Below are 25,107 nucleotides of genomic sequence, written 5' to 3' on the forward strand. Positions count from 1 at the left end.
GGAGAAAAGTTTTCATTATTATTAACTATTCACTGTTTACATTTAATTAATTTTAATTTGAAAAGTCTATTCTAAGTAAATTTGTTCAAATAAAGCCTGTCGCAGTTAGGCTACGTCACAACAATATATAAAAAAATAAAATGTTACAATGCAGGTTACTTCGATACTTTAAATTAAGGCTGTTTTTCGGAGGGTCAGTCATCACAAGAAATTACATTGTTTTTCTTTTTCTTTTATAACTGTTTTAAGTATGAAATAGTTATTCATTACTGTTAGGTTTTGGGTTTTGCCTATCTTTAGCTAATACCTTGTATAACTACGAAAATGCCCCCAAATTTCAACAAAAAGAATAACCTTCATTTAGTGAAAATGATAAGCGTTTGGAATCTAATTCTTCAATATTTGAAAAGGCCATTCTAAGGCTGCATTGTTTGAGCTCATAAAATTTTACTGAGAACTGTAATTAATTATTGATTTAAATGATTTTCATCTATAAAAATCTCGCCAAGTTATACATTTTTTTTTTAAAAAAATCGCCAATGTTTAAAATTTTTAAGCCAAGTTCAGATAAATCTTTACGACAAAATACTATATTCAATTTAAAATTATAGCTTTTTTTTCAATTATAAGGCAATTAAATTGCTGCATTTTTTAAAAATTTTCCTTGATGAAAAACCTAACACCCTAAAGCGGATATGATGAATTTCTTTCAAATAGTGTACCCAAAGGAGTCCGAACACCTTTCAAACGCTCGAAAAATTATTAGTTTTTTTTTCCTAATTTTGTTGTGAAACTTATTTGATAACTTATGAAAAAGTCCGATTTGAATACCTTGAAAATTTAAAAAGTTATTGGCAATTTCTTCAGTAGTTTCTGTTAATTTTGTAAAAGAGCTCTGAATGGTAAGGGATTTCTCACAAACTTCATTTTGTACTATTAAACATGATTCGTTAAAAATGGACACAACATTGTTCGGTACCATTTCCTATTAAAGTAAGCAATATTTCACATGTTTTCTTTCCTCACTCTATAATATTTTCTTATCCGGAGTATTATTGTAGGGTATAATAATTTATTACGATTTTTTTTTTTTGATAAGATATGAAATTACGGTAAAAGCCCTTAACATTCAAAGATTTCCTTCAAAATTTATATAAACTACATAGAAAATTTCTGATGATTTTTTTTTAAATTTTCAGAATATTTAAATCGAACTTTCTCATAAGTTACCAAATATGATTCAGAATAAAATTATGAAGAAAAATTTTTTTAAAAAACTTTTAGCGCATGTGCAGCAGCGAAAGAAAATTTTAAAAGTTCTTTTTTTTTCTTCAAATTTTAAATTTTTTTTTATTAACAATTGCTTATAAAATTTTGCTTAATTTTAATTAATATTTTTACAGTTGCAGTGAGAAAATTTGAGGCAAGAAAATAGTTTTCTTTATAAAAAAAAGACCTGTATTTCTATGAATATTAAAGTTAGATTAACGAAATTTTATGCAGCTATTACATTTAATAAGCAAAATAAACGATACAAATTACAAAGATAATTGCCATATTTTCTGGCATAGAGTATTCAAAAACACTCTCTTTCGTAATTTATTGCAGGTCTCTCAAAACTCTAAGAGCTTTAGACCTTATTAATATGAGAAATCACATGACCTAAACACCTCCAGTTATAAAATAATTCTCTAAGTATTCATTGAGAAATTTGAAAACATGTCAAAAATCAAAATTAGTTAACATTGTAATGCAATACGTTAAAAATATAATATATTAATGCATATAGGAAGCATATAAAAAAATCTCCTAAATTAAAATCTATTACATGTGTGTTTAAATTTAAAAGTATTGCCTATAAACTCGTGCAAAACATGCCATTATTAAAACACTATAATGCGTCGAATAATTCGGTCTAAATATAATGTGTATATATATATATATATATATATATATATATATTAAAGAAAGGTTTAGGGCAGAAATGGGGAACCTATGGTGTATATATATATATATATACACCATAGGTTCACCATTTCTGCCCTAAACCTTTCTTTAATCTTTTTTTCGCCAGGTATGTAAAATGTCTCATTCCCACTGTGCAAGTAAATCTGAATGTTGCATTTGTTACTTCACAAAAGAAATAAGAAAAGAAAAATAATCGTGAAGTATGATATTTGAAAGGAAATCTCAAAACAATAAAACCTACATTGTATGAGAGTGCGTGTCCCCAGTTACACACCCTCTCGAGTGACAATTTCTCACGCAACCTTTTAAGTGAAACAAAAGACCAGAAACTAACGCTTTCACCTCACCTCCCATTTCTATTAGAATCCATTTCAAAACCACGTACTGCTTTATTTTACATTTCCTCAATGGCAGCCGGATGCGACTTGATTCACTTTTAACTGTATCACGCCCCGGAATAACAGAAACAGAGATTAATTGTTGACAACAAACTTTTTGAAAGCTTGTAACGAATTTCTACTGGGAGCAAATTAAGAGTCACATCAGCTATGATTGATTCCTGAAGGTTCAAACTATTGAATAACTCAATAGTGAATGAAACTGTGCCGATTCTATTCTATCCAAAGAATTTATTACAAAATCACGAAAGAAAAGTTTCGTTTGCTGTTGTTGCTTCCAGAGTTATTGAGTCAAATATACAATTCAGGAAAATATGAAGAATTAGAAGGAGCTCGCTAAACAAAAAAATTCTATTAAACAAATGAACAAAACTATCCCGTGTTGCAAAGTAGTTACAATCATAGTTTAAGCCATTTTTTATTTATTTTTAATGAAAATAACGGACAAACTTCGAAATAATATTATAATGTATGACATTAATTTCGAACATTTTCTACTTCAATTATATGCTACCCTCATTACAATTCAAGGGTTGTCAAAAAGGGGTAAAATTTCCTTACTTGCCTATGGGAGGGGGGAGAAAGTTTGATTCTGAAAATTCAAAGATTAATTAAAAATTGCTCCCTAATACTTAGAAAATATTTATTTACTGGTAAAAGATGATAAATCTGAACTGAAGTTGTTAAATGAATTTAGTTCAGAATGTATAGTTTGTCTAAAGTAAGAACTCCCCTAGCATTTCGTCCGGACCAGTGGCTGTGACTATGGTAACGAAATATAACTATTTCAAGTAGGAGTGTGGGGTCAATGTTAAGGACAGGTTCCAGAAAAGGAATCTTTTTCTTCTGTTATCTATTGTGTTAGCCTTAGATTGAAGACAAGCTACCCTCTCCGAAATGCGCTATTCTTGTTTCCATAGCAGCACGCAGCCTCAGATTTTGTTGAGGGGGAGTTATTACCTTAGACAAACTAAAACATTGTTTTTTCTTAACAAAGGACTTAATTGTATTTCTTTCACAGCCAACTTAAGCCGCATAACTATTGTATGTTTTTAATGCGATTTGATAGCAAGGCTTGTCTGCGAATAAGTTCGATTGATTCTACTCAGTAGGTCTTGGTTGGTGCCCTTAAGAGTAGAAAATGAAAAACAAAATTTTCGGCACATTTTTACTATGCAATTGGTAAAAATACTATTCAAGCAAGACAGAAATTAGCCAATATGTACTCAAAGTGTATTCGCGATCGCAACGCTTGAATACGCCCTCTAGCGGGGACGATATTTTCATTCTTTTATTTACTAAGTTCTATCAGAAACACTGATAGAGAAGAACCCTTTTTCAAGCAGCAAATAAGAAGCAAAATTTCCCTAAGAAAAACGTAGAAGAACTTGAAGTCTTGAATCTCCAGTGCAACTGATGATCGTATTGTTCTGCTAGCAGTCATTCGTCTCAAATAACACTCCCCCTGAAACTCGTTGCGTTCACGAATTGACAGCACGCCAGTGACAAAACTGATTCGAAAAATTACGATTCGGCAATTTGTATGCTAAAGATGCACCATGGTCTAGAAAGCCACTCGAAGTTGATGACGATACAATTAAGACATTAACTGATACAAACCGGCGAAAAATAATTTGTGAAATCACTGAGAGAAAATAACTTTATCGAATTAGATTATTCATGATCATTATACTATTAGAAGAGACCATTGCAGTATAGCATTTAAGTAATCATCCACGATTGCATATAGTTCCGTTTTATTTAGCTATTAAATTATATAATTATGCTTTCAAAGCAATGTAAAAGCTTTAAGAAGTTCATTGGGCAGAAATTTAATTCGTGTTATTTTTTATAAGCGAAAAGACGTCGTTTCTAGAGTTCGCGATGTCGATATCCGTTCACGCTAGGAGCTTGGTATCCATTTGGTGTGTACTTAGATACTTAGGTACAAACAGGCTCTCTCCATAAAAAGGATGGGGTTTTTTTCTTAAGTTGCGACAGAGTATAAAAACGCCAATATGTAATGTTAAAGCTAGACACATGAGTTCCTCATATTCTGATAGAAAAAATTTCTTTCGCAGCTTTGACTTTCAACTTTGTGATTTAATTCTAAAATGTCAAGAAATGTATCCATCAGTTTCGAAGAGCATCATCACTGCGAACGAAAAATAGATTGTCTACAACAATATTAAGGCATCTACACATTTATTAGATGGTAAAAATTTCACTTTAACAGAGATGCCAGCTGCTCCGAACACGCCAAAATAATTGAAAAAAACGGTAGATAACTATAAACAAAATTTTGCAAATATTTGACTATTTTTGCTTGCTTTTCAAAAGGTATAGCAAGACATAACTACTATAAAGTGGTGATTTATGTAAGCTTACGAATTATTTAGAAATAGTGGAGGATAAAAATCCACTAAATTGAATTTATTAAACCAAGAATCACAATTGATAAACTACCACTTTAAAACATTTATTTGCTGTCCGGAGAAAGTTGGCATCTCTGCTTTAAATGAAAATAATTTTAATCAAAAATCATGGCATCAGTATTTTTTGGCAAAGAAAAAAAAAGATGGCAAAGGTATTGGAACAGAATGAGTAATATACAATTCAATAAAATATTATTCTTTGTAAAAAAATCATCAATCATTTATTATTATTGTACGACCTCGAAAATCCGGACTTCTGAAATCCGGAAATCTCTAAAATCCGGACTCATACGTCTAGTTCCTCAGAAAAAATTTTAAAAAAATCGCTTAAAATAAAAATTTTAATGCAAAACCACAACTCTTCTCCAACAATGAAGCAGTAGATGAAGAGGTAGAGGGGTAGAGGTAGATTTTCTTAGATTAAAACATCGCGGTGCCTTTGTGGTAGCACAGTATTTTTTCCTCAAATACTCTACACACGACAATTATTTTTTTTCTATAAGAGTATATATTCTTTGGAAAATAATAAATAAGGAATGATGTTTAATAGAGGCTAAATCCATCTTGCTCTAAAATTACACGAAGAGTAAAGTTCATCTTACAAATATTCATTAAGAATACATACATTTAATTTTCTTAGATTAAAACATCGCGGTGCCTTTGTGGTAGCACAGTATTTTTTCCTCAAATACTCTACACACGACAATTATTTTTTTTCTATAAGAGTATATATTCTTTGGAAAATAATAAATAAGGAATGATGTTCACTAGAGGCTAAATCCATCTTGCTCTAAAGGGGGGTAAATTACACGTAGAGTGAGTGAAGAGTTGGGTCCCTCTTTTCATCCAACAATCGTAATTACTCAAAAAAAAGATGAACCAACGGTGGGGTAAAATGATGAGTAAACTCAATATTTTTTATTCCTCTTCTTTTTTGGCGAACATACATTTTTTTTTTCACTCACTCTTTTTTCTGCTGGCACTTTTTTTTTATCCCGAAAATTCCAATTTTGCTTTCAGTGCCCAACAACTATTTTCCTGTTTGAGTGAAGGGAAATGGGGAAAAAAAAAGTTTTTTTTAAGACACTGTGTCGTTAGTTATTTCCTTTCATTCATTTTCTTCCCCTTTTCTGTTTGTGTGTGAAGACTTTTTAGAAGAAGGTTTTTTGAATTTTTCTATCCATGAAAAGAGCTTATTTTGGGATGAGGAAGCTCAATTTATTTATTCTTCGAACAAACATGAAACTAATAAAATATTATCGCGTACAAAAGAAGGCATCGAACAGAAATTCTTCTCGCTGCTAAAGATCATCCAAAACTTTTATATATTTCCATGAACATATTCTCTTATCCTTTGAGGTAAGAAATCCAGTCGAAACAGGATTTTTATCCCTTCAATTTTTTTTCCTGGTTCATTTTAACTGAAAAATGGAGGATTTATTTTGCATAGAACCCCCCCCCCCCTCAAATTGAATAAAAGTCTTTCAAAAACATCTCGTATAAGAAATGAGCCATCAGCGGAGAAAAAAAAAAGTAAGTTATCAAAATAAAAAAACTGACTTTTATGATGAATAATAATAGTGAATTTCAAATAAAGGAGATTACTTTCACAAAAGCATTTCTTTTTTTCCCCTTCTCTTAGTCTTTCTTCTTTTATGTGAATCACGAACACCACGTCGAACATTCCTTTTTTTACTCATTATTCAATTAATGACTGCTTTTCGTAGCTGATATATGTCTTACATCATAAATCGCTACAAATTCATTCAAATCCCTGATCAAGACTTATCATTGTTCTTTTTTCCTACACAAGCTGCGGCTATTATTTTCCGGGATTAATCAAACAGCTTTTAAAAACCCATTCGATGAGAGACCGTGGTAATCCAGTGGTTAGAGAATCTGGCTCCAGTCCGGAGGGGCCAGGTTCGATCCTCAACTTCGCTGAGATCTATCGAGTACATGCGATATACGTGCTCATAAAATCTGTGGAGTCTTGTGATCGGTCGCAGTACCATGGTTACAGGGATCTGGAGAAAATTTCCTTCCTCTTTATGTCTAAATTGAGAAGTGGCCTCACAAATCTCCTCTGCAGAGGATCAAAATTCCATATCTTCGGAAGTTTTCCAGACAGTCGCCAATAGCCCATTGTGCAACTCTAGCGCTACATAAATAAAGTACGTAACTACTCCATTTGATGAGCAAGATAGTTAGCCCCGCTTGCAACAATGTTAGGTTGTTAAAGTTTTATCAACACCATTTTAAACTTCAGAATTTACGAAGATTTAAGGATTTGTTATTACCATTTTAAATGTGGACTTTTTTGATGGAATCAATCCGCATTTGTGTGAAGAAGAAAACCACGAAAACCTCCCACGGTTAGTCAGACGGCAAGGGGACTCTAATCCATTATAAGTCTACCACTGGCGATATTTAACGTCCGCAATGGGGTCTACAATAGTCTGGGTGGGGAAGATTCAAACCCGGTTCACGTCATCGAAGGGCGAGCGCTCTATCCCCTAAGCCCCCAACGCTCATTTAACTTTATTGATTTAATTTTTTTTTCAAGCTTTGAAAGTTTTTCTTTAGATTCTATTCCCTCTATGATATAGAAACAGAACGAGCTTCCTTTTAGCTGAAGTAAAAGACATTACGGTGAAACTAAACTACACTAGTAATACAAAGTAAGGTAAAACAACGTTTAAGAGCACAAAAAATATATGAAAATGCAGACAGCTGTTTCGGATGCTGAAAGGGCAACCTTCATCAGTGCAACAGAAAGAAATAAGAATAATCCTCTTAATCCTCTTATTTTTTTCTGTTGCACTGATGAAGGTTGCCCTTTGAGCATCCGAAACAGCTGTCTGGCATTTTCATATATTTTTTGTGCTCTTAAACGTTGTTTTACCTTACATTGTATTTCAGCACAAAGGTCGCCCTTATGTGTATTTACACTAGTAATGTTGAAACGGTGAATAAAACTACAAAAATTATAATTTTCAGATTTCTTTTTCAGCGAAACCAAAACAATCACATTCCCAATCTAACAAATTGTTTATTTATTACTCATACAAAATAATTTAGAGTACAAATAATATTAGGTTTTTATATGCTTCAATTTATATTGAACATTAAATATTTTCTACGGAATGCAGAAAATATAAGGTATTCATATACTTCAACATTCGAGGGTTTAATGCCGATTTTCCAAAAACGGTTGTTTAGACCATTGTTTGGTCGCGTCGGAATACAATAATTAAAGAAGAGGTTGATTAAAACATTAACGAAATTTCCATTTAGTGGGGGGAGGGGGGGTTGCTTATAATGACCTTAAAAGGAAAGGGAAGATATACGACAAGCAGATGCCATTTTCTCAATATAAACTTAATTGGAGCCACAAAAGAGAGCCTCTAAAACTAAAGCCATTTGGGAGAAAATAACGGAATGGATGTTTTTGTTTTATTTTCATTTCCCCGCTGCGCTTTTATTGGTTCACAAATTTTATCGAGCTAAATCTTCATTCTTTTTATTGCTTACGAAATGCTCTGTTTTGAGTATTAAAAAAAATGCAAGAGAAAATAACGTTAATTAGCAGACTTAAAAGAATATTTTTCTATTTTAATACTTCCGCTGTACCAACTTCGCACTAATAAGATTCTTTTCTTCGAAAATTTGACCCCCCCCCCTTCTTTGTTGTATTTTCTTTTAAAATGGAAAAACAAAATTGAAATGGGGTTAAGGGGGGGTATGACGGTCTCCTAAGAAGTAATTTTTCAGTTTGCTTGTTAACAACAATGCGCAATTAAAATTCACTTGACTCGTACAAAAGTTCCTTTTTTTTTCATGCGTTTTATAAATTTCAAGCAATTACCTTTTTTATGTTTCTTTGTAAACTTTTGCTCAAAAAAAAAAAAAGAATTACTTTGGGTAATATCCTGTACCGAAGTATTCTAATAGATTGTTATTCAAATTTGTTGGCACCAGCAATTTATTTTTATCTTAAGGTGGGCTTTTATTTTCTCACGCAAAAGCAATACGAATAGAACCATCGCCATTTTGAAGTACTTTGTTTACAAACTTGAGGAGATTGAGACCTCCAAACAACGCATAAAGATTTTACGTGACGAACAAATGGAACTAATCACAACTCAAACCAATCAGCTTTTAATGATGACAAAAATATGTACCAAGCTGTAGAATTTTAAAAACTGCATTTAATCATGTTTTATCTCCCTTCAGAACAGTGTTACGAATTTGTATATATGTGTATAATTTTGTTAATATTCTTTCGACATTAGGCTAAATATCTCAAACAAACCCCAAATCAACAGTGTCAAAAAATACAAAATTAAAAATGATCTCAAATAAAACTCAAAGGACTTCCAATCAAATAATTAAGGAAACTCTACTATTACGCTTAATAAAAGGGAAAATTAACTTAACAAAACCGCAGCATCGCCATAAATCTTACACTCTCTCAAAAACTATTTACATTACAAAACTATCACTATGACAACCACAAAACTCTACTCATTGCCATCTACTAACTGATATTTAATAAGTAAATCATTTTACAAAAAATACAGGGAGCATAAACACATGAAATTACACAATAAACAGTTAAATTAGAAAATTTGCAAGAAAATCACGTAATTCTAAAGTATTATAGTTAGAAAACAACGCTTAATGCAATTCTTATGGAAAACTCGGTTTGGCGACATTTTTGCCAACTTGGCAATAATGTTGGCGACCATTTTGGTGACAAAAAGATAGTTCTGGAATATTCTAGGGTTCTGGAATATTCTATGACTAATATTAACGGAATTATACTGGAATTGTCTAGAATTATGTGGAAAGTTCCTGGATTCCATCGCAAAGCCTATAGAAATAGGAGGGTGCCACGCAGAATAGAATACAGAGAGTTGTAGTCTGCTTGTGACTATAGTAGTGTTCACACCAGGGTAAGTTCAGTAAATCGTCTGAGAATGTAAGACTGTGTCTTGTGTGCTGCACTGATATTTGTGTTGCAATTGAGTGCTGGAAATTGCTGCATTTTCTGGAAGTTTATACTAATAAATTTTTGGAGTCTTAAAGACTGTTTCATTCATCTCCAATCGATAAGAAACCCTATATTCAGTAGAATGACTATTGCAAATTAGTAGGATCAATAATGAGACAAAAAAAACTAATTTTTAAATTAATTTATCAGTTAAAAAAAACTGCACTTTTAGAAGTTTAAACGAAAAAGGGAAACTTTTTGGTTAGATGTAAAATAAAAAAAATTTTACACTTCATTTTTGTGATCCGCGACCATATTACCACAAAAAATTGTCTTCACGTTTTTCAATTCAACGTTTCTTGTTTTAAATGTGACAAAAATAGAATTATTATTCTTTTCTTTTTACTACATTCGGAGAACAAATTTTTTTAAATATGCATTTCAAAACTTATTTTTTCTTGAAATATTAATCCCATAATATATTAAAATTTTTAAACGAAGGGTTTGTTTGTTGTTGTTGTTGTTCATTTACGTCGCACTAGAGCTGCACAATGGGCTATTGGCGACGGTCTGGGAAAAAACCCTGAGGATGATCCGAAAACATGCCATCACAATTTTGATCCTCTACAGAGGGGATGGCATCCCCGCTTCGGTTGCCCGACGACCTGCACGCGAAGTCGAGCACTTTACGGTAGAACACTTTAACGAGGACCAATACCGCACACCCTCGGTCCCTACGCAGGCTGATCCAAGTGGTCACCCACCCGCACACTGACCGTAGCCAGTGATGCTTGCCTTCGGTGATCTGCTGGGAACCGTGTCTTAACGTTTGTAGCATATAGATCTGTTTAACATTATTTTTTGAAGCTCTGTTGCTATGGAAAATGAAAAAGCCACAGTTTAAGTGCCTACACTTGAAGCAAAACGATGATTTTAAATTATATATATCATCTTGATTATGAAGAATTTCTGGGCTTTAAAACGGATGAATAACTTAACTATTTCAAGAGTTATTAAACTATTTTAAAAAATTACCAATTTGGCAAAATTTTTCCTCCCAGATCAAAATTATCAAAATCACTGCCTTATTGTCAGTTTTTGCTAATTTTTATGAGCCAAGGTAATGCACCATTGGAGTAAGTTCTTAAATACTCAAAAAGTAGACCAGAAACACTTTTCATTTCCATAAAACTGTGTCTTTTCTCCATATTGATTTTTTTTGCTCCATTTTCAGCTTAATCATAGACATCGCTAGGCTTAGAGAGACGAATCTTGTTCTCACAGTCATGAGTAACTGTTAAAAACTCAGAGCAGATAAAAAAAATTAGCATATTATACGAAGACAAGCATAATTTCTTATGGCGACCAATTCTTCGAAAAACAACCTTAAGACAGCCAACAAAAGAGAAAACTCGAATCTTGTGGTTGTAAAATCTTTCTCTTATCTTGCTAACTTTTGATTGAAGCGGCCCACTGCAGTATTACAAAAATTTGAATTATTTGTTACAAGTTTGCTGAGTGCATTTTAAACAAACTTTCGAATTTACAATTGTTCAAATTTATATCAATGTTTGGAAAAATGTTCATCTTTAACTGCTATTCGTTAATCTTTTTGCTATTGCTATTTGCTATTCGTTAATCTTTAATTGCTATTCTAAAAGGAGAGTTTTTGGTTGGCAATTTGAAAATAAACCAATCTATGTGAAAACAAAACAGGAACCAATGAAATAACAGTAAACAAAAGTTGTGGCAAATCGATGGTGACGTCATTGTCAATAAAGAAAACAACGAATATAACCAGAAACGGGACTTCAGCAAAACTAAGAGAAAATCAGGGCCAAACCAAGAAGCCCACCGATTTTACGCTTTAATCGAGTATTTTGTCGTAATAAAAACGAATATTAACATATTTAATAATAATTTCTTTTCAGCAATTAACATAAATTCATAGTAAAGATTTTGATCATGCCTGAAGCGACGTGACGTCAAACGCATATTCGGCATAAATTGTTTTTATTATTATTTATGAGCTCTAAGTTTGTTTTTACTTCAACTTTAATCCTTACATTTTAGAATTGCATTTTAATATTGTTCTATTATTTTATCTTGCCTATTTGCATCTTAAACTAAATGAATTATGTATAAATTGTAAATAAATGTAAATAGTAATTATTTAATGTGTTTATTCCTCAGACCATTCATTTTGCTTCATGCTAAAAGCGTTTTTGCACTTGCTATGAATAACACCATTAAAGTAAGTGAATAGTCAACATTTGTGACACTTTTGACCGGCACTTAAATCAACAGACATTTATAAGTATTCTTCTTGTCGAGAGTATAATTGAGGCATTTATCTGATCATGTATGCGATGAAAGAAAAGCACTTCCCAAACATCGCAGAAGGGTACTTTTCTGTTAGCCGGGAGCAAATGTCGCCAATTAAGAACCAAACGCGAACCAAGCCGCCAAGCGAAGCGAATGACAAAACAGGCAACGGAATAAAAAACGAAAACGTCCAACTATAAACAAATATTTTTAATAATAGTAAGCAAAACAAGTTCACAAGGACAGTTTTATTTCATTATTCTGATCGCAAATATTTATTAATAGTTGTATCCCTTGCCGATATACCTTTCTCTTGGAAAAAAAAAGAGACTATATCTTCTTCAGTTCTGGCTAAATCCCAAATTTTCATAGTTTTTTAAAACAATAATATAGATGGAAGAAAGAAAAGAAAACGTTGTTTTGAATGAATTCAGAGAATACAGCACGTGGACCCAAACTGACATTCCCTTATGGTTGTAAGAAATTTGGCGGAATTCTACATTTGGCGATTTTTCGCTTGCGCCAGACTAACGGAAAAGTACTCGAAAGAGAAACGTTTTGCATCCCCAAAATTGTTCGGTGTTAAACAATACTTAGAACCCTATAACAATGAGTACTTTTCTTAAGAGGTCTGAGTACTTTTCTTAGAAGTCTCCAACTCTGCTTCAGAAGAGTTGGAGGCTTCTAAACTAAGTTGGAGACTATATTAAGCTAAAACTCAAAATGTCTTCACTTCAGATATGAGTTTCAATACGCAAAGAAGAAGAAACGTATCAATTTTAAGCAATTCATACTAATATTATTTTGCTGCTAAAAATAAAAATTTAGACAGTACTATTGAGATTCCAAAAACTGAGGCACTACTGAGAGACCCCGAAACATTAGGACACTAATAAGACACTCGTGGCAGAGACTTTGTGACAATATTACGATTCCAAAGATGGAAATATTAAGACAGTATTCACCATGCATCCTAAAAAAAATAATAAACTCTACCGGAAGTCTTGAAGTCCTTTTATGACGTCATAGCATTGACGTGACTCTTTATTGGACGTTCCGGGTTTGTTTTGAATATATACTCGGAATACTCAGTTGTTCTGAATTTAATTTTTGCGTCGTGTTTTTGGTTCCTGGGAGGAGAGAAGGGTGCGAACACATTTCAAGAATCTCTTCTGTTATAGCCCTAAACGTTGTTTTCAACTTTATACCTAACCATGGGAAACTGGTTTACATTATGGCAATGGAAGCTAGGCTTCTTCTCCTATGTATATTCTTTGTTTTTGGCTTCCGTAACCTATTTATTCTAAGAGTCTCAGTTTTCAAAATGTATAGAAATTAAGCATTTTTGTTATGCAAAAATGCTTTTAGAATAATATTTCGGAAAGTCCTTTACAAAAACACGTTTCTCGAATAATAAATAATATTTTATCAAGAAATTATAGTAGCGTTCTATATACATAAGCTAGGGAGAATCCAATCAAGCAGCCAATCTGCAAATTAAAATAATTTACCATGCCTTTATTTAATACATGCAATTATATTGGTATTTTTTTCGTATTTTTTATTGTAAATTTCAATCTATATAATGTTAACGCTATAAATACTTCCTTAAAATGTTTTATTTAGCATTTTACTTTCAGTGCAAATAATAAAGGGTAAAAAGAATCATTTTTTATATTAAATATAACTGAAGGAACAAAAAATTTTATTATTTAGACGTACAGAATTTATTATTCAGACGTGAAATTATTTTTTTACTAGGCGCAAAGAGCCCAAAAAAAGGGGGGTCTTAAAATTAGGTACCCATTCCAAAAAAAGAATACCTTTTATTTGGCGATAAGCCAAGAACGTTGCCTTGAATGTTTCCCATTTACCTTTTTCTCAAAGAGAATCAGCTGTCAGTTAACGTACTGTTTATGATGCCCCATATCTCTTTGATGGCACGAAAGGCAGTTTATTCAATCCACGAGTTTTTTTCCTTCATTTCGTTTTTTTTTATTGTTCGAAAAGGAGAATAGTCGTAACTTCTTTGAGCATTTGACACATTGTTAAAACGTCAAATTAAGTAGTAAAACACCTATTAGAACTTTCATGCTTTTTTAATACAGCATTTCACCTGATTATTAGATGTTTTGTTAATAGTTTTTCTTTCTTCACAATTTCGAATCGTTGTAGAAGTAACGTTTAGAACATACTTTCCCATCGTGGAAGCTATTGCCCCCAGAGGGCGTTGAAGAGTTCTAGGGGACGTGGGGAAAATTATAACTTAACTAGTCGTAATAATCTGGATAGGCGTAACTTCTTTGGGCATTTGACACCTTGTTAAAATTTCAAATTAAGTAGTAAAACATCTATTAGAACTTTTATGCTTTTTTAATACAGCATTTTGCCTGACTATTGAAATTATTAGATGTTTTGTTATTCGTTTTTCTTTTTAAATTTCAGTAAAGTTCCGAATCGTTGTAGAAGTTAACTTTTGAACATACTTTCCCAACGTGGGAGTTTTTGTCCCCAGAGGGCGTTGAAGAGTTCTAGCGGACGTGGGGAAAATTATAACTTAACTAGTCGTAATAGTCTGGACAGGCGTAACTTCTTTGGGCATTCGACACCTTGTTAAAACGTCAAATTAAGTATTAAAACATCTATTAGAACTTTTATGCTTTTTTAATACAGCATTTCGCCTGACTATTGAAATTATTAGATGTTCTGTTATTCGTTTTTCTTTTTAAATTTCAGTAAAGTTCCGAATCGTTGCAGAATTAACTTTAGAACATATTTTCCTAACCTGGGAGTTTTTGCCCCCAGAGGGCGTTGAAGACTTCTAGGGGACGTTTGAACACTGACATATGTTACCGGCTAAGTTTGAAATCCGGCATTCTATAGAATGACTAAGCGTTGTATATAATGCCTAAAACAGGCCGACAATGTATGAAACGATTTATATTTCATGCATTTCCTAAGCATTCTATAGAATGTCAAATGAGAAACCGGCAATGTATAAAATCTTCTGTGACCATACTAGTAAAGGTGATGAAATGGATGTCTTGTGCAATATTTGTTTCTAAACTGAAAATAATTGTGACTTAAATGTGAATTTTTTATAAGAAAATTATGTTTCCCTTAATAAGAAAGGCATAAATTATGTTTTGTACAGCATTCATTTTTCTTTACGCATTTTGAATTTTTTTTCAATGGCAGTCTTATTATTTTTTCAGAATAAAATTTTTGTTTTTGAGAAATGCAGATCATTTACATAATAATCTGATCATGACGTTTTTTCCACACTTTTTGCCTAAATAGCATTTGTCATTCTATAGAATGCCTAAGTATTATATACCATGTCTAGGGAAAGTATGTAATGCTTCTCATATTTCGTACCTTACCTGAAAATATCCGGCATTATATAGAATGCCGGTGTTCCATACTTTGCCGGTAACATATGCGTAAGAAAATTTTTTTAAGTGTTATTATACTCTTGAATTGACATTTTTTTTTTGTATTAAAAAACCAATACTTATTTAACTTCGCGTACGTGATATTAAAGCAGTTCTAAATTCAACAATTTGTTTGGGAATAAAAATTACCACCCTGTTTTATGGTGAAAATGATACTTTTAGTCAAAACCAGGGGCTTTGACTAAAGGGCCAGTTTGAGGGGCCACTTTTTTTTCTCTTCAAAATTCAAACTATTCTTTTTGAAATTTTAATAAAATACTTAGATTTTTTTTATTCATCATGAGCATAATGTAATAAAAATTTCGAATAATTTGTTCAAAGGTTACTCTTTTCTCTACTCAGAAGTTCGAATCAAATGTTTTTTTGTTAACGAAAAGCTTCGTGAAAAAAAATTATTTATGAAAAACAACAGTTTGTAGAAATTTTCAATTAACACCTCAATTAAAAGTGTGCTATATCGTTAACAACAAAAGTAGAAATTGATTTTTTTTTAAATCGCTCAATAAACGTTTTTAAACGTATTTTTAAAGGGACGTTGGAAAAAAAAATTGTCTTACAAAGTGGGCGGTGAGTCGAAAAAAATTGAGGAGCTATCTTGTCTGAGAAATCGGGGTCTTTCACCCACTTTGCAATTAACTAGAGTACTCGAAATTCCACTGGTGCTCCATGCCTGACATCAAAGCGAGTTTCAATCGTTTCATGATTGCTGAAAGCAGTATTTATCGTTCAATCGTATGTTTATCGTATGTTTATCAAAATTTCAACCATTTTCTCAAACATTTCACAAACATTTAACAAAATTTCAAAGTGTATTGCCAGTGGCAATACATAAGCAGAGTGCATTGCCACTGGCAATACACTTTGCTAGTCGACTATTTTGCTTTGCTAGTCAGAATAAAAATCTTCCAAATCGTCAAAATAAACTCATGTTTGTGAAAATTGCAACACCATGAAGGACTTACGCGAGTGAGCTGAAATTTTCAGGAAATGCAAAGTAGAGCATAATATGCAAATGATTAGAATTTCAGACCCGTAGCGCATGCGTATGCTGAGCAGCGCCCTCTGAACGGCGGATGGATCCGAATAAATAGACGGCTGTAGCGAGGCGTTTATGGTTATCGGTCGTTATCTGCTAGTGGTAAACGTTATCTCAGACGTTACTTATGCCTCTTCGATGAAAGAGAGAGAGATTTCAACAACTTACGGAGTTTGAAAGGGAGAGACATCGGCCCTCGGGAAGCTGGATTGTCTTATCATGCAGTAGCCGCTCGTGTGCAGCGTAACAGAAGCACGGTGATGCGTGTTTGGAAGCAGTGGACGGACGAGTGTCAGACAACTCGGAAATCCGGGAGTAGACCCCAAAATGTCACGTCAGCTCGCGATGATAGACACCTGGTCCGCATGGTGCTGACAGACCGTACGGCTCCCTCTAGACAACTGGCAGCACAGTGGTCAATAGCTACAGGTGTTTCATTGTGTGCTTCATCAATTCGTAGACGTCAACTGCAGCGTGGACTGCTCGCAAGGACTCCTTTATACAGGATCACCATCACGCTAAACCATAACCGCCTGCGGCTACAATTGGCCAATCAGCATAGGGACTGGCGTGCTGATTGGCAGCGTGTCGTGTTTTCTGACGAATCCCGCTTTAATTTGTAGTACCATGATGGCCGCATTCGTGTCAGACGCTATGCCGGTGAATGCCACCTTCCGGAGTGCATTATCGAAAGCCCCAGTGGACGAACACCCGGAGTTATGGTCTGGGGTGCCGTAGCTTATCATGGACGATCTCAATTGCTACGAATTGTGGGTAATCTGAACAACAACCGGTACATCAGTGAAGTTCTACAGCTCCAAACTGTTCCCTTCCTTCAAGCCTTGCCAGGTGCTGTATTTCAACAGGACAATGCCCGCCCTCATATTGCTGGCATTGTTCAATCCTTCCTTGTATCGCGACAGGTACAGCTTCTTCCTTGCCCAGCGTATTCCCCGGATATGTTGCCGATTGAACATGTGTTGGATTTCGTTGGTCGGCGCCTCGCTCGTAATCCTCGTCCTGTTGCTTCTACAGACGAACTTTGGGTACGCATACAAACTATATGGAATGCTCTTCCTCAGACAGACATTCAAAATTTACTTGACTCCATACCACGTCGTGTAGCAGCGCTTATTGCGGTGCGTGGTGGCTACACAAAATACTGATTTCGATCTCTTGTTATTGTTTGTTTGCTTTGAAAGTTTAATCATTTATTTGTACCACTACCACTCAACTGTGTAGTAAATTTCATTCAATTATGACGATTCCTTCATGGTGTTGCAATTTTCACAAACAGGAGTTTAAAAGTAAACTAAATTAGAAATTGCTCGCGCGCAAATCAAAATGACAAATTTGAACTTAAAAAACATTGATAAATATTATAATACATAAATTATAATGTACTTATAAATAATAGCTAAAATAAGTAATAAGTAAATATGATAAACATTATGTAAAAAAATTATCGTATTTTATTAATATATATTTAAAATAGATTTTTTTTTATATCATTGTGTTCCAAAATTTTTAAAAAAAAATTTTTGAAAAAATCCATTTTAAGGGGGCCCCAAATCATTGGGGGCCCCAGGCCATGACCTAGTCTGGCCTAATGAGTAATCCAGCACTGATTGCCAGTCGACAGAAATAAAAAAAATAAATTACAAAGAAAAACAATAAAGGCAGAAGTAAAGTTATTTAAAATAATTGTTTTAATAAAGTTCTCTTTCAATATTCTTGTCTGCATCTTAAACTTAAAAAAGACTTTTAAGAAGAAACCACAAAGATAATTAAAAAATACATGCCTGAGGGTAAAGCCCTTTTGCCCCTCCTGTAGAGTAGTAGTTAATAAATGATGATAGGGAGATTTCGCATATTTTCCGTACGCAAGACTGCGCATGCGTCAGTTCTGGTGAAACGTGCGTAGGTCAGTGAAAAAATATCATAGATTCTTTATTAGAGATTGATAGACGTAAGTGAAAATAACAGATTTTGCGAAAATCTGTAAGTTAAAAACGCTAACGTAGTGGAATATAATTTTTAACTTTAGCAGCAAAATCAAAACAAACATTTACAATGGACATAGAGTACCTTTTTAAGGCCGTGTCATTCGATTCAAGATACTACGTGAAACTGTGGATCTGGGAGCTGAAAAATATGGTAGATTATAGATTTTGATGAATTCAGCGATAAAGAATGCAGCTTATTTTTGTAATTATTTTTGCTATTGATATTTAAAAATATATTATCGTACTTCTGTTGATTATTTAACTTCCTTTAACTTAATTGTATAGTTAAAATAAACGCAATGTGTGATTTTAAAATAGCGCAAACATGCGTAGTTTCTACGAAGGTTTGCCTAGTTTCTTATGGAACTTGTGCAGTTCGAACCAATTTTTTGTAAGACCACACGGTTCATTTCTAAATTTCATCAATACGTTTCTTAAAATTCGCATCCCATGTTGATGTTTTTAGTTCGAAGGTAGGCTTAAACCGAAAACAACTTTTGACAGCGTGCTTGAGGCTTTGCTTTTGTGCCATAAATCACGCCAGCGTGAAGTAAAGAGATGTATCATCTAAAATAAACGCGAGCATGCGCAGTTGCTTCGATCTTACGTATTGGACAGTATAGGTCCTCCTTAAACTGCTCTACCGTAAACTGCTCAATTTCACTCGTAAAACGTTGAGCTACCAAAGCGGAAGAGCCATCATCTCCTCTGCAGAGTATCAAAATTGAGATGGCATGTCTTCAGATCATTCTCAGGGATACTTCCAAGATCGTAGCCATTGTGCAGCTCTAGTGCGATGTAAATAAAATATCTACCTAAAAAATCTGCATGATAATCCAACAATCCTTAGTTTTCGGATTTAAATCGAAGATACGAACCCATAAACCAACAATTGAAAAATTTTGTTCTCTTTAAAAGGTGTTTGACCAAAACCGCAAGAAATCGTGCTTCACAGCGAATTGTGATAGCAATGAATTGTCTTACCATAAACTGTGGGCAAGGAATTGTCGTGATGACGAAACAACGCAGAACCTGACTTATGTAAATTATAATAACTACAATTAAAGAGTATATTTCATGCATATTGTGACTCTGGGCTGGGATAACATGGTTGGTAGAGGTGTGGGCCATTGTCCAAGAGGTCGTGGGTTCGATCACCGTCAGCCGAAGACTCCTCGAGTAGTAAGTGGTGACTGATGCACATTAAATCTATCGAGTCTCAATATCCACCATATTCCCATAACAAATCATACCTCTGAGACCACTGATCCAGGAGTTTCCTTGTCTTCTGGATTGGCTCAAAATTACAAGGCCACATAGTTGAACATTTGTAGTCGTAAACCCAAAATTGGGTCGGTTGTCCAACGACGGTTATAAAATTAAATATATGTTGAGTCTAATATCAAAGATGAGAGGCGATGGCTCAGGGGTTAGAACGTTCGCCTTCCAATGAGGCGAACCGGGTTTGAATCCCAGTCGTTACGAATTCCGCATCCGGCTTGCACCGACCAACGTGCTGACGTGAAATATCCTCAGTGGTAGACGGATCATGGGTTAGAGTCCCCTTGCCGTGAGGTTAACCATGTGAGGTTCTCGTGGTCTTCCAGTCCATGTAACGCAAATGCGGGTCAGCTTCATCTAAAAGTCCTACACAAAGGCAAATTTCTCCCAATACTTGATCCAGGAGTTTCCTTGTCTTCTGAATTGGGTTCAAAATTACAAGGCTACGGAGTTGAAGTAGTCGTAAACCCATAATATTGGGTCGACTGTTCAACGACGGTTATAAAATAAAAATAAAATATCAAAGATCGAAAGAGTATATTTCCTTAAACAAAAAAATGTGTCATTAATAAGAATTAAAATTTTAAATATATATATATATATATATCTTTCAATTATGCAGACCCATAATGCTTGAGCTGCGTAGATAGCACAAAAAATAAAGATTAAATATAAAAAAAACTGGCAGACAAGGATCATGATTTCTAATTCAGACGTCGTGAATGATTAAAAGCAGTAAGCAATGATACAAACAAAGCAAATGTCAGAAAAGAAAAAAAGAAGTAATAACTGGAGTTGAGGAATGTCGAGAAAATTTATTGGATGACAACCCCAACAAAAAGGGTAATAACTGTTCAACAGAACAACATGTGCTGTATGTCATTTTAACTCACTTCTCTTATTAAAAACAATGCTCGAAAAAGAAGAAGATAAGAAGGGCGCATAAAAGTCAATTTTTTTTATATCTTTTCTTTTTCATTCTTTCTAAACCCCGTATAAAAAAAAAGAAAGAATGTTACAATATAATCGTTAACGGAACCCCAGAAAGGCTATTCTACTCCAAAAAATAGAGGGGAAAAAATATCTCTTTCATTTTTTTCGCTGTCTTCGAACGACAGAAATGAATAAAAAGACGCACAGCAGCCGAAGGGGGAAATCTGCCCCTTTTATGAAAAGGCATCGAAATATTTTATCCTCTTTTTCCTCCATCTCTAGAAAATGAATATGAAAAAAAAAGTTGAGCATTCTATGCAGAGAGAAACAAGCCAAGAGATAAGGACTTGCGCATTTTCTATTCTCAAGTTAGTTTTTTTTTTCCTGGGGTTTTCCGCGATGTTATCGCCTGCCTTCTTTCCTGCTTCTCGCGGTACCCGACCATTTAGCTTCCGGGCTCTCCAGATAAGAGCTTTTACGGAAAAGGACAACCAGGACCGGGTGATAAAGAACAAATTGTCTCATTGGGCGAAATCGAACAAAAAGTTTTGAAGTAGTGCATAATAAGAGTTTAAGAAATCTGAAAAATTTTATCTTTGAAACTAAGTAATAATTGAGCTAATTAATAACGAGTAGTCAGTAAAAATGAAATAAAGTCGCTTTTTTCTAATATTTTTCCAGTATAAAGATTTGAGATAAGTACTTCTCGATGGTATAATAATTTGGGGACTGTTTCTGGAATTGTAATATGTGTGTTTTGATGGAGTAACAAAAATATTTCAAAATATAAACTCATCAAAATCTTCGAGATAAGGGTTGGAAACCGATCAAAGTACTTGGCAGTTATAACTCTTGTTTTTTCCGACATAAACTAACAAATCAACGAAGTGAATTTTTGTGATAAAATTTCCCTTAAACTCTTTTAACCTCGCCGACAAGGGAAAAAATTGCACTATAGAAAACTGTAACATCTCATAGGATAATTATGTCGTATTTTAAAAGCTCTTGATTGAGTTGAACTGCTTTTTATTCTTTAAATATGTTTATAAATAGCACGCTCCGCAAACGACATATCTAGTACGATTTCGAAGATTAATCCTTTTTAACTTACACAGTTTTGTCTTAAAATGAAAGAAATCGTTCGATTTTTATTCAGTTGCATATGGGTATACAAATAAGTTTCCGCCCTTTTCTATCAAAAATTGTTAAAAAAGGGTACATTATCTGTTATTCAAAGTGTTCTCCATTACTAGACACTACTTTTTCCCCCATCTTTCTATGAGCATTCGAATACCACTTCGACAGAACTCTTCATCTTTCGAGAATATTCACGCATCGACCCATTCTTTGGTTTCTTCAAATGTTGTAAATTTCTGATCAGGCAGACCACGTGCCATCGACCGGAATAGTTGATAATCTGACGGGACAAGGTCTAGTGATTACGACGGGTGGGGTAGGACTTCCCATTGAAGTATTTCCAAATAGCAAAATCAATTTAGATGCAAAATCGACGTTCAGTGTCTCTTGGCTTCAGTTCGTATGGAACCAAACTTGTTTTTGGATAATTTCCAACGATTTCAAACGATGTGAAATTGCATGATGCGTCGCTTGTAATATAAGAGCAAGTTCTTTTTGCTTTTGGGACGAATTTCCTTCCAATAATTCCTCCAAGTCTCTGTCCTCGTACAATTTCGGCCTTCCGTTGCGTTCTTTATATTCCACGTCAAACTCACCGGTTTTAAGCTTCTGAAATCACTCACTACAACTTCTCTCCCTTACAGCTACCTTGTCATACGCTTCTCTAAGCAAACAATACTCCTCAGCTGCAGATTTCTTCAAATGAAAGAAGTAAATCAAAAGTTCCCGCAAAGGACACTTATTTGGCGTGAAACTTGACATTCTTGCAAGATAAAAATTACTTATTGCTATTATGGAATCTAATACTTTAAGGTTATGTTGTTACCAGATAAACAAACTTACAATAAGACATTTAAAACAATTTCTACATAACCTTCTGGTAGTGCCATCTTGTGACGAACGTCGGGAAGTTATTTGTACACCCACTATTACAATATATTTAGTAAAAATTCATGTTTTGTATCATGAACTTGAACACGACGTCTTGTAATGAATTATTAATTTATTTTATTTAGGGATCACGCAGTCATGAATCTAATTTATGAGTGATGGAAAGTTTACGCAATAGCCCGGAAAAAAAACTTCTTTATACAACATTTAACTCGCATACATTATCAACGAGACGTCAGAAATTAAGATAACATCCCAAATCAAACTTTTTGATGGTTCTTCCTTTATTGGACCGACATAATCTTGATGGTAACCATCAATAATTCCATCATGAACCATTGTATTTTTTGATGGTAACCAACATAAGTAACCATCACCCCAATGTAGGAATTCGGACTGTTTTATGACGGTCCAATATAAGAATAGCTACTGGTTTGTTCATTTTGAATCATCAGAAACTTCCATCGTAGTCTATAAAGGAAACATAAAAAACCAAATGGTTTTGATGGTCTATTCCTGCTGAAACAACAAGATTTTCCATTAAACCCCCATGGAAAAGCATTATTGTACCATTATGGACCATCACGAATTTGCATAGTATATTAGAAATCAATTGTTGGAACGATCATGAACAACCATCATCCTAGTGTAGGAATACGGACTGGTTTATGATGGACCAAGATGAAAAAAATTGTTTTGATTATATATTCCTGAGTGAGAACTAACAAGAATTTTCATTACACAATCATGGAAATGTATAGTTGGGCCTATCATGGATCATCACGGATAGTTGGTCTATGAGAATCAAACTTCTCTTGATGATAAACCATCATAGTATTAAAGTAACATTTTCCATCATGGAATGATGGAAGTTTGTTGGCATATCAAACACCATGAACGCATAATAGAAAATGATGGATGATTTTGACCATCAAATGATGTTGGACCATCATGAATCACGTTGAAACCAACATAAACCATCAAAATTTTTTGAGGGAACCATCAAGAATTTTGACTTTGGTTGTCTGGGAAGTGTTAAATCATCCATCATATCACCGAAGGCACTGCCATTTGGTGATATTTTTTGTCTTCTAAATTTGGAAAATTTCCAAAATCCCTAGAAACCAACACTCAATCCTACAATCATTTTTAGGATTATAAAAAAAATATATAAAGGACCTTAGTCAGGAGATTATATATAGTGTTTCAAACCCATCACCCATAAAACCGAATTATTTGTCAAAACAATTTTTTTTCAATAAAAATATAAATTTTTTAAACAATAAAATTTCCCTAGAAAAGCTCTCATTAAACATTTTTATATTTTTTTCCAACAAAGGATTTATTTTTTGCTGTGAATCATTTGCTAACTTTTTTGTTATTAGAGCTTAAATGTTTAAAATCTGCGTAATACTCCAACCTTTTGAGAACTGTCTATATGTAGTAGGAGTTTTCGGAATTGTTTCTCCACAATTTTACTTCGCCACTGCCCATTTTCTTATGAAGTTCTGACTCTTAGTTCCCAAATGCCACATTTTTATTGTGGAAGTCTTGCATTTATAAGTAAATAAAAAGCGATGTTATATATTGAATAAAATTTCATGTATTGTGAATTTTAAAAGATCAAAATTAATTATAAGATTGTTAACACTATTCCACTTACCTCTTTGGTATCGCTATAATTTGCGAAAACCATTAGATAGACCAAAATTCAGGTTTAACATCAGATATGATAAACTTTCTTTCTTTTATAGATTAAAGCAATCTATTACATCAGGTTGTAATTAGATGTGTCAGAAATCACTATTTATAGTTTTTATTATTTCTTTCCTCTAGAATGCAACCTGAAAAATAAAATCATGTATAAGTCGCCTTTATTCATTTTCATATTTATAAAAAATTCTATAAAATTTTATGAACAGTGCTCATAATAAAATAACCAACAGCCAATCATCTTACTCAAACTTAATGGTTCAAAAGGATAACCAAAAATGTGCTAATTAATTTGTGCTAACAGAAATCCTCCAGCAAGGAAACGGACATTGCAAATTAGTATAGCCTTTGCAGATTACATTCCATCAAAATTTTATTTTTAATTTCTTTTAAAGGCAAACAAACAAAAAAATGAAGGGAAAATGTCTAAGATTACTTTTTTAAAACATAACTAAACTTGTTTTTCATGAATATTAAAAAGTTAAACTCAGAAAACACAGCCAAAAAGACAAAAAGTACTCTTTTTTTTTTCG

The 25,107-nt window shown here is 33.4% G+C and overlaps 1 protein-coding gene across 1 annotated transcript in view; it reads right to left on the minus strand.

Annotated features, from left to right (window-relative positions):
• The window catches only part of LOC122268729 (uncharacterized), a 235,490-nt gene that overhangs the window by 136,922 nt on the left and 73,461 nt on the right, over window positions 1–25,107 (minus strand). Inside the window, exon 2 of the mRNA XM_043038834.3 lies at window positions 24,525–24,705. The gene's annotated coding sequence lies outside the window, so the exon portion shown is untranslated. The remainder of the gene's footprint in view (window positions 1–24,524; window positions 24,706–25,107) is intronic.

Source organism: Parasteatoda tepidariorum, chromosome 9 (assembly GCF_982258835.1).
Source record: "Parasteatoda tepidariorum strain Cologne lab strain chromosome 9, Ptep-v5.0, whole genome shotgun sequence".
In the NCBI taxonomy this organism is placed as follows: domain Eukaryota; kingdom Metazoa; phylum Arthropoda; class Arachnida; order Araneae; family Theridiidae; genus Parasteatoda; species Parasteatoda tepidariorum.